Source organism: Nothobranchius furzeri, chromosome 10, assembly GCF_043380555.1.
Source record: "Nothobranchius furzeri strain GRZ-AD chromosome 10, NfurGRZ-RIMD1, whole genome shotgun sequence".
NCBI classification, from domain to species: Eukaryota; Metazoa; Chordata; class Actinopteri; order Cyprinodontiformes; family Nothobranchiidae; genus Nothobranchius; species Nothobranchius furzeri.
This window is the reverse complement of record NC_091750.1, coordinates 67,053,221-67,062,660: the sequence shown is the minus strand read 5'-3', so window position 1 is coordinate 67,062,660 and position 9,440 is coordinate 67,053,221. Positions and strand designations below refer to the sequence as shown.

The window sequence follows — 9,440 nt, the reverse complement described above, 5'->3', positions numbered from 1 at the left end:
ATGAAATTATAGCAATTTGAATTTTCTTGGCGAGTGCTCAAACTTTGAGGCCTGGCCCCGCCCCTTCAGTATTTACGAAAAGTCAATTTTATTGTCTCATTTTAATCGTCCACCGCTTCTGTTCGATCGCACACTATTTTTGAGATGATCGTGCGAAAAATGACCAAACTGTTCAACCAAATATAGACCCTAGAAATGGCCAAAATGGCTAAAAATCGCCATTTCAACCTAAAATGGCCGACTTCCTGTTTGATATTGACCATGGTTGCAAGAGACTTTTCTGTGCGGACTGTTGAGTACTACAAGTCGACTTCCTGTTTGATATTGACCATGGTTGCAAGAGACTTTTCTGTGCGGACTGTTGAGTACTACAAGTATACCAAATTTCATAACTGTACGATAAACTAAGCTTTATGGAGAGGGGTATTTTTCACTTTCTAGGGGGCGCTGTTCAGCCACTTTTTTATGAACTTTCGCATTGCCAGTGAAATACGTAAATTTCACGCACTTTCTATACTGGGCCAGAATTTGGTGACTTTTTGGATATGCTAAGACCCCCTAAAGGCCAGCCAAAGACGCGGAAGAAAAAAGAAAGCGTAATAATAATAAACGGAGCAGATACAATAGGCCTTCGCAGCTTCACTGCTCGGGCCTAAAAAAGAAACGGAGCAGATACAATAGGCATTCGCAGCGCTTCGCTGCTCGGGCCTAAAAAAGAATAAACGGAGCAGATACAATAGGCCTTCGCAGCTTCACTGCTCGGGCCTAAAAATTAAACGTTGCACTAAAAAACACAATGCACAAAGTACTAATTGCTTCCAGCATTGACCACCCTTTGATAGCTCAGTTGGTAGAGCGGAGGACTGTAGAGGCAGCTCAAAAGACATCCTTAGGTCGCTGGTTCAAATCCAGCACGAAGGAAAATGTTGATAAAGCTTCTTCATGAGCTCTCGCACTTTTCAAGTCGACATCTTTACAATGGTGTGGTCACAGCTGATCACCACAGCTTACAGATGGAAATGAAGAAACGTGCCGTGATCGTATAGTGGTTAGTACTCTGCGTTGTGGCCGCAGCAACCCCGGTTCGAACCCGGGTCACGGCAAATGTTCCTTTACATTCCGTCTTAAATGACGTTTCTTTCCGAGGAAACTTTGCTAAGATGACAAGAAAAACATAGACAGCTATGCAAAAGCTCAAAAGAAGTCATAAAACAGAAACAAGCTGTTGGAATAGAGTTGTTTAGCAACTACTGAAACCTCAAGTAATTGGTGATTTGTCTAACTTCTTTTGGGGGAAAAAACAACTCCAATGCCCAGTGAGTTGACAGCAACAATAGAAAGGTTGGCCATATTTCTAGTCAGAAGATGAGATCCTCTTGTGTGTAGAGATGGGGAAATGTACTTTGAACGTTCACCCAAAATACTTAGGCATCTATGTTTGGAACAAGATCAAATAGAAAAAAATTAAACGTTGCACTAAAAAAAACAATGCACAAAGTACTAATTGCTTCCAGCATTGACCACCCTTCGATAGCTCAGTTGGTAGAGCGGAGGACTGTAGAGGCAGCTCAAAAGTCATCCTTAGGTCGCTGGTTCAAATCCGGCACGAAGGAAAATGTTGATAAAGCTTCTTCATGAGCTCTCGCACTTTTCAAGTCGACATCTTTACAATGGTGTGGTCACAGCTGATCACCACAGCTTACAGATGGAGCTGAGGAAACGTGCCTTGATCGTATAGTGGTTAGTACTCTGCGTTGTGGCCGCAGCAACCCCGGTTCGAATCCGGGTCACGGCAAATGTTCCTTTACATTCCGTCTTAAATAACGTTTCTTTCCGAGGAAACTTTGCTAAGATGACAAGAAAAACAAAGACAGCTACAGGTGCTGGCCAGTAAATTAGAATATCATCAAAAGGTTGAAAATATTTCAGTAATTCCATTCAAAACGTGAAACTTGTACATTATATTCATGCAATGCACACAGACCAATGTATTTCCGATGTTTATTACGTTTAATTTTGATATTTATAGGTGACAACCAATGAAAACATCAAATCTGGTATCTCAGAAAATTAGAATATTCTAAAGGCCAATGAAAAAATGTTTGTTTCTCTAATGTTGGCCAACTGAAAAGAATGAACATGAAAAGAATGTGCATGTATAGCACTCAATACTTAGTCGGGGCTCCTTTTGCCTCAATAACTGCAGTAATGCGGCGTGGCATGGACTCGATCAGTCTGTGGCACTGCTCAGGTGTTATGAGAGCCCAGGTTGCTCTGATAGTCGTCTTCAGCTCCTCTGCATTGTTGGGTCTAGCGTATTGCATCCTCCGCTTCACAATACCCCATAGATTTTCTATGGGGTTAAGGTCAGGCGAGTTTGCTGGCCAATCAAGGACAGGGATACCATGGTCCTTGAACCAGGTGCTGGTGGTTTTGGCACTGTGTGCAGGTGCCAAGTCCTGTTGAAAGGTGAAGTCTGCATCCCCATAAAGTTGGTCAGCAGCAGGAAGCATGAAGTGCTCTAAAACTTCCTGGTAGACGGCTGCATTGACCCTGGACCTCAGGAAACAGAGTGGGCCAACACCGGCAGATGACATGGCACCCCACACCATCACTGACGGTGGAAACTTTACACTGGACCTCATGCAACGTGGATTCTGTGCTTCTCCGCTCTTCCTCCAGACTCTGGGTCCTTGATTTCCAAAGGAAATGCAGAACTTGCTTTAATCAGAAAACATAACTTTGGACCACTCAGCATCAGTCCAGTCCTTTTTGTCCTTGGCCCAGGCGAGACGCTTCTTGCGCTGTTTCTTGTTCAAGAGTGGCTTGACACACGGAATGCGACACCTGAATCCCATGTCTTTCATGAGTCTCCTCGTGGTGGTTCTTGAAGCGCTGACTCCAGCTGCAGTCCACTCTTTGTGGATCTCCCCCACATTTTTGAATGGGTTTGTCGTCACAATTCTCTGCAGGGTGCGGTTATCCCTAGAGCTTGTACACTTTTTTCTACCACATTTTTTCCGTCCCTTCGCCTGTCTGTTAATGTGCTTGGACACAGAGCTCTGCGAACAGCCAGCTTCTTTAGCAATCACCTTTTGTGTCTTGCCCTCCTTGTGCAAGGTGTCAATGATTGTCTTTTGGACAGCTGTTAAGTCAGAAGTCTTCCCCATGATTGTGGTGCCTTCAAAACAAGACTGAGGGACCTTTTAAAGGCCTTTGCAGGTGTTTTGAGTAAATCAGCTGATTAGAGTGGCAGCAGGTGTCTTCTATATTCAGCCTTTTCAGAATATTCTAATTTTTTGAGATACCAACTTTGGAGTTTTCATTAGTTGTCACTTATGAATATCAAATTTAAATGTAATGAACATTGGAAATACATTGGTCTGTGTGCATTGCATGAATATAATGTACAAGTTTCACGTTTTGAATGGAATTACTGAAATATTTTCAACCTTTTGATGATATTCTAATTTACTGGCCAGCACCTGTATGCAAAAGCTCAAAAGAAGTCATAAAACAGGAACAAGCTGTTGGAATAGAGTTGTTTAGCAACTACTGAAACCTCAAGTAATTGGTGATTTGTCTAACTTCTTTTGGGGGAAAAAACAACTCCAATGCCCAGTGAGTTGACAGCAACAATAGAAAGGTTGGCCATATTTCTAGTCAGAAGATGAGATCCTCTTGTGTGTAGAGATGGGGAAATGTACTTTGAACGTTCACCCAAAATACTTAGGCATCTATGTTTGGAACAAGATCAAATAGAAAAAAATTAAACGTTGCACTCAAGATCACAATGCAAAAAGTACTAAGTGCTTCTGACATTGCCCACCCTTCGATAGCTCAGTTGGTAGAGCGGAGGACTGTAGAGGCAGCTCAAAAGACATCCTTAGGTCACTGGTTCAAATCCTGCCTGAAGGAAAATGTTGATAAAGCTTCTTCATGAGCTCTCGAACTTTTCAAGTCGACATCTTTACAATGGTGTGGTCACAGCTGATCACCACAGCTTACAGATGGAGCTGAGGAAACGTGCCGTGATCGTATAGTGGTTAGTACTCTGCGTTGTGGCCGCAGCAACCCCGGTTCGAATCCGGGTCACGGCAAATGTTCCTTTACATTCCGTCTTAAATGTTGTTTCTTTCAGAGGAAACTTTGCTAAGATGACAAAAAAAAAAACAAAGACAGCTATGCAAAAGCTCAAAAGAAGTCATAAAACAGGAACAAGCTGTTGGAATAGAGTTGTTTAGCAACTACTGAAACCTCAAGTAATTGGTGATTTGTCTAACTTCTTTTGGGGGAAAAAACAACTCCAATGCCCAGTGAGTTGACAGCAACAATAGAAAGGTTGGCCATATTTCTAGTCAGAAGATGAGATCCTCTTGTGTGTAGAGATGGGGAAATGTACTTTGGACTTTCACCCAAAATACTTAGGCATCTATGTTTGGAACAAGATCAAATAGAAAAAAATTTAACGTTGCACTAAAAAACACAATGCACAAAGTACTAATTGCTTCCAGCATTGACCACCCTTCGATAGCTCAGTTGGTAGAGCGGAGGACTGTAGAGGCAGCTCAAAAGACATCCTTAGGTCGCTGGTTCAAATCCGGCACGAAGGAAAATATTGATAAAGCTTCTTCATGAGCTCTCGCACTTTTCAAGTCGACATCTTTACAATGGTGTGGTCACAGCTGATCACCACAGCTTACAGATGGAGCTGAGGAAACGTGCCGTGATCGTATAGTGGTTAGTACTCTGCGTTGTGGCCGCAGCAACCCCGGTTCGAATCCGGGTCACGGCAAATGTTCCTTTACATTCCGTCTTAAATAACGTTTCTTTCCGAGGAAACTTTGCTAAGATGACAAGAAAAACAAAGACAGCTATGCAAAAGCTCAAAAGAAGTCATAAAACAGGAACAAGCTGTTGGAATAGAGTTGTTTAGCAACTACTGAAACCTCAAGTAATTGGTGATTTGTCTAACTTCTTTTGGGGGAAAAAACAACTCCAATGCCCAGTGAGTTGACAGCAACAATAGAAAGGTTGGCCATATTTCTAGTCAGAAGATGAGATCCTCTTGTGTGTAGAGATGGGGAAATGTACTTTGAACGTTCACCCAAAATACTTAGGCATCTATGTTTGGAACAAGATCAAATAGAAAAAAATTAAACGTTGCACTAAAAAACACAATGCACAAAGTACTAATTGCTTCCAGCATTGACCACCCTTCGATAGCTCAGTTGGTAGAGCGGAGGACTGTAGAGGCAGCTCAAAAGACATCCTTAGGTCGCTGGTTCAAATCCGGCACGAAGGAAAATGTTGATAAAGCTTCTTCATGAGCTCTCGCACTTTTCAAGTCGACATCTTTACAATGGTGTGGTCACAGCTGATCACCACAGCTTACAGATGGAGCTGAGGAAACGTGCCGTGATCGTATAGTGGTTAGTACTCTGCGTTGTGGCCGCAGCAACCCCGGTTCGAATCCGGGTCACGGCAAATGTTCCTTTACATTCCGTCTTAAATAACTTTTCTTTCCGAGGAAACTTTGCTAAGATGACAAGAAAAACAAAGACAGCTATGCAAAAGCTCAAAAGAAGTCATAAAACAGGAACAAGCTGTTGGAATAGAGTTGTTTAGCAACTACTGAAACCTCAAGTAATTGGTGATTTGTCTAATTTCTTTTGGGGGAAAAAACAACTCCAATGCCCTGTTGGGGTTATTAGGAGCGAACAATTCGTAAGCGTTAACTTACTTTTGGATTCTTCAATAAATTCTGTAAATATGGGAATATTTACTGATTTATTAATTAATTAAGATATTCTTAGATATACGGGGCACCATTCCCCTTTTTCCGGGGAAAAATTGAATCCAAAACTCTTATCAGTCTTTCTTGAAGTTCGTAGAATCCTTGGAGCAGAGACTTCTCTTCGACACAACAAAGCTACTGGAGACGAAAATCTGAATTTTATAACGTTTAATTAACAATTTGTCAAATGAATAAACAGTGGCATAAATGAATAATAACCATGTGATATAATAAAAGGATGTATATTCAAAATAATGTTCAAGGTGTTTTGTGTGTATGTAGGATGTATGAATGGGGTCCTTTGTTCTCACAAAGGAGTAGTGTGTGTGCGTGTGTATGGATTCAAAATGGAGTCTTGAATACAAGATGGCTGACTCCTTTGTCTGGCTAAAGTGTGGGTGGCAACTTGCACTTTAACTTCCAAAGCACTTAGAATCAGTAGTAACTTAACCTTAAAATCACTCAAAACATTTCAAAGGATCATGCAACAACACAAAAGATTAATCACGAGTTAATATCCTTAGTTTATCAGCCTGGCCATGGCCGAACATTTAAAGATACCAAACAATGATTAATAAGCAGTTTATTCTTCAAAATGACCCGACGGACGTGTTTGGGACGAAAGAGGAAAACACGAAGCTACTTTTTAAGCAATAGACGCGGTTTATTGCTTATTCGAGACTATAGAGGAAACGGGAGAAGGAAAGAATGAGAGAAAGAGATGAGTTTCTGATCACCAGAACAGTGAAGCGTCCCTCACTGTTTTGATTTGACGGTTCTCCGTGTTTCTCCGCAGCTTTCAGCGTCATCCGCCGGTTTGATGCTTTCTCCGTTGTTTGGCTCCACGAGTGTTTCTCCACGGCTGGACACAAAGAAAACGAAGTTCCTTTTGGGCTGAGTTTAACAACTTACAGCGTTTCTGAGAGCTGGATGGAGTTGTTGTTTCCCTCCGCAGTTCTGTGTCCTCAAACATCAGCTGGAGGGGAGCAGAAACGAGCAGATCAGCGGTCCCGTGGGCTCAACTTGGCTCTTAGAGCTTCCGCGTGCTCAAAGAAGTCGGAGCGTTCGACAAGCGTGTCCTCACCGCCAGGTATCCTGGGCAAAAGAACGAGGCTTCTTTGTCTCATTCATGATTTATAGTCTTTGAAGTCGCGGGAAAGCTCCAAGCTCCCGCCTCCCGCACATGCGCAGAACGTGTTTCTGGTATTAGGCGGTGACATCATCCCAATGCTTCCGTGTGCAAAGCATCATGGGAAATGAAGTTTCTTGGCGCTGATGTGATTATTTGCTTTTCAGAGCAATTTAAGCACAGTCATTTTGGAGAAAATCACTGCATAGTAATTTCCTCATGAGGTCAGACCCTCAACATTCCCCCTTTTGGTTTCGGGGATCGCGCCCAAAGCTCGATCGTCGGAAGCACAGATGGGTTTGTTCCTCATGAACGTAGGTCGACTTGATTGTCGGAAGCACAGGTGGGTTTGTCCCTTAGGACGTTGGTCTCATTTGACGCCTTTGTCTTTGGTCTTTGTCTTGGATCCTGGCGCCTTTGGTCTTTGTCTTGGATCCTGGTCAGGCACAAAACAAAAGAGGATAGGAAACGGGATAGTCCCCAACGCGCATAACGAGAAGAAGCCACTCACGCAGGTGGTACGCAATGATGATGTCGTCCATGCGAGAGGTAGTAGTGTAGAAGGAGGAAGGTCGGTGGGCGGTTAACTCCACGAGTGGACACAAAGGCATCTCACCGCCGGCCATACAGTTCAGTTTATGGAGCACGCGGTGATGTACGAGGTCCATAGTTCGCAAACGCGCATTGACCTATGTGGTCCCAAGATTCCCCCCTTTTTGGTCCAAAGGGTGGATCAGGACAGTCTTTGGGCTAAAACAAGGACCATAAAACTAAGAGGTACTACAATGTGCTGGTGTGTCAGACAGAGTCATTGACAGACTGAGCTGGGCCGGCACATAACCACTAGTCAATATGTGACCAAGTAAGAAACAAAAATACAGAAAACCCCAAAAAAAAAAACATGTAACATATAACATCCAAGAAAATTCATAGCAACCTTGAGGTCTCATAAAATACATTCTTAGGTCATACATTCAGTGTGTAGCTTATAAAGAATGTGACATAATGCAACACTCAGATAAAAATGTGAGGTAGACTAAATTGAGAACTACTCTTAGGTTTACAGAATAACAAAGAAAATGTTGCTCACCCCCTTTAGACAGGTGTGGTACATTCACGCTTGGAGTCTCCCCAAACGCGGTTACGAGGCACACCGTAGGTGAGCAAGTGCATCTTATCTTGGAGTTTATTAACACGCCTGTAGGCGGAATAAGCTATCACGGCCGTGATGAGCCATTCCATCCCCAGGGCGACCAATGTGCAGATTAAAGTCGTATAATCTGTGTCAATGTAGCGTCTTGGGCGTCAAAGTAAGTTCACGCGGGTTTTGTGTGAACTTAGCAAATTTTGTTCCTTCAATCAGTAATTGTTGCTCAATTTCTAAATCGAAGGCAAAGTTACAACCCTGGAAAGCGTCCATGATCTCAATCTCTGAGTCATGCTGTTCGAGGTTGAGGTGATGGAGTGTCAGGTTTCTAGTTCAAAGTGGAAATGCCTACCGTCCTTTCAAATACCAATGTTCAGCATCGACCTAAACCTATAGATGTGAGGTGTCACAATTATGGGAACGTTTAACAGGAAACCGAGTTCTAATTTTTTTTTTTTCCAACGTGAATGGGCATTGCACTACTTAGGCTGTACGCTAGGTGGATTTGTGAAAGGTGCACAGTAGAGGGGTAGCAGCTGTCAAGCTAACTTTGAGCAGGTCCAGTGGTACCAAGTACGGGGAAATACGACTTTCAACCAAGCTGTCCAGCGTGGAACTTACTTCCCTGAGCAGGTCCTACATCAAATCTCTCACCACTCGTGTGTACACAATATCCTGAGGTATGGTTTCAGACAAAGTCTTGATTGCACGTAGAGATTCATTAATCAGAGCCTAGAATAGGTACCAGAGCACCCTGTAAGGTTTTAGTAGGTACATCCTGTTAGCGGTCTAGGAAGGAGTTTCTCTTGGTTAGTGAAAGTGACGGCGGGGGGGGGGGGCCTGGTTCTTTGTCGGTTAGTACATGTTAGTGGGTTAAACGTGCACTTCCCCCCCTTTTTCATTTCCATGCATAGAACTATGTAGCGACTACGTCTACCTCCTGCGGGGAGTCTGGTCTCTGTACCCGCGGGGATGGTTTGACGTAGGGTTTGATTTGGTTTGCATGCCCCATTTGTAGACAGGCTCCTGTCTCGCTTTGGTGATGCGTAACCTGTATGCAACTGGAGAGAGTTTTGCCACGATCTCAAATGGTCCTGACCAGCAGGGCAGGAACTTCTTAGCTTTGCGTGCCGGTTGGGCGAACCGAAAGTAGAATACTTTGTCACCCACCTCGTATTCGCGGCTGGTTGTCTTTTGGTCGTAGTAGGCTTTAGCGCCTTCTACGTTGGTCTCCAGTTTCTTCTGAGCGTGCGCGAACGTAGCTCTGAGGTGTGTTTTCAAGTCTGCCACATACTGATGAGCGGTATAGGCAGTGGCAACACTGACATCCTCTGGGTGATACAGGAGGTGCAGTGGTAGAGTCATCA

At 43.5% G+C, this 9,440-nt stretch overlaps 4 non-coding genes across 4 annotated transcripts; all 4 read left to right on the top strand.

Moving 5' to 3' along the window:
* Positions 1–1,031: 1,031 nt before the first annotated feature.
* Positions 1,032–1,103, top strand: trnah-gug (transfer RNA histidin (anticodon GUG)). The gene has a single exon. It is a non-coding gene; the product is annotated as a tRNA-His (tRNA).
* A 2,925-nt stretch (positions 1,104–4,028) lies between these two features.
* On the top strand, positions 4,029–4,100 carry trnah-gug (transfer RNA histidin (anticodon GUG)). Its single transcript has one exon. It is a non-coding gene; the product is annotated as a tRNA-His (tRNA).
* A 623-nt stretch (positions 4,101–4,723) lies between these two features.
* trnah-gug (transfer RNA histidin (anticodon GUG)) lies at positions 4,724–4,795 on the top strand. The gene has a single exon. It is a non-coding gene; the product is annotated as a tRNA-His (tRNA).
* A 620-nt stretch (positions 4,796–5,415) lies between these two features.
* trnah-gug (transfer RNA histidin (anticodon GUG)) lies at positions 5,416–5,487 on the top strand. Its single transcript has one exon. It is a non-coding gene; the product is annotated as a tRNA-His (tRNA).
* Positions 5,488–9,440: the final 3,953 nt, after the last annotated feature.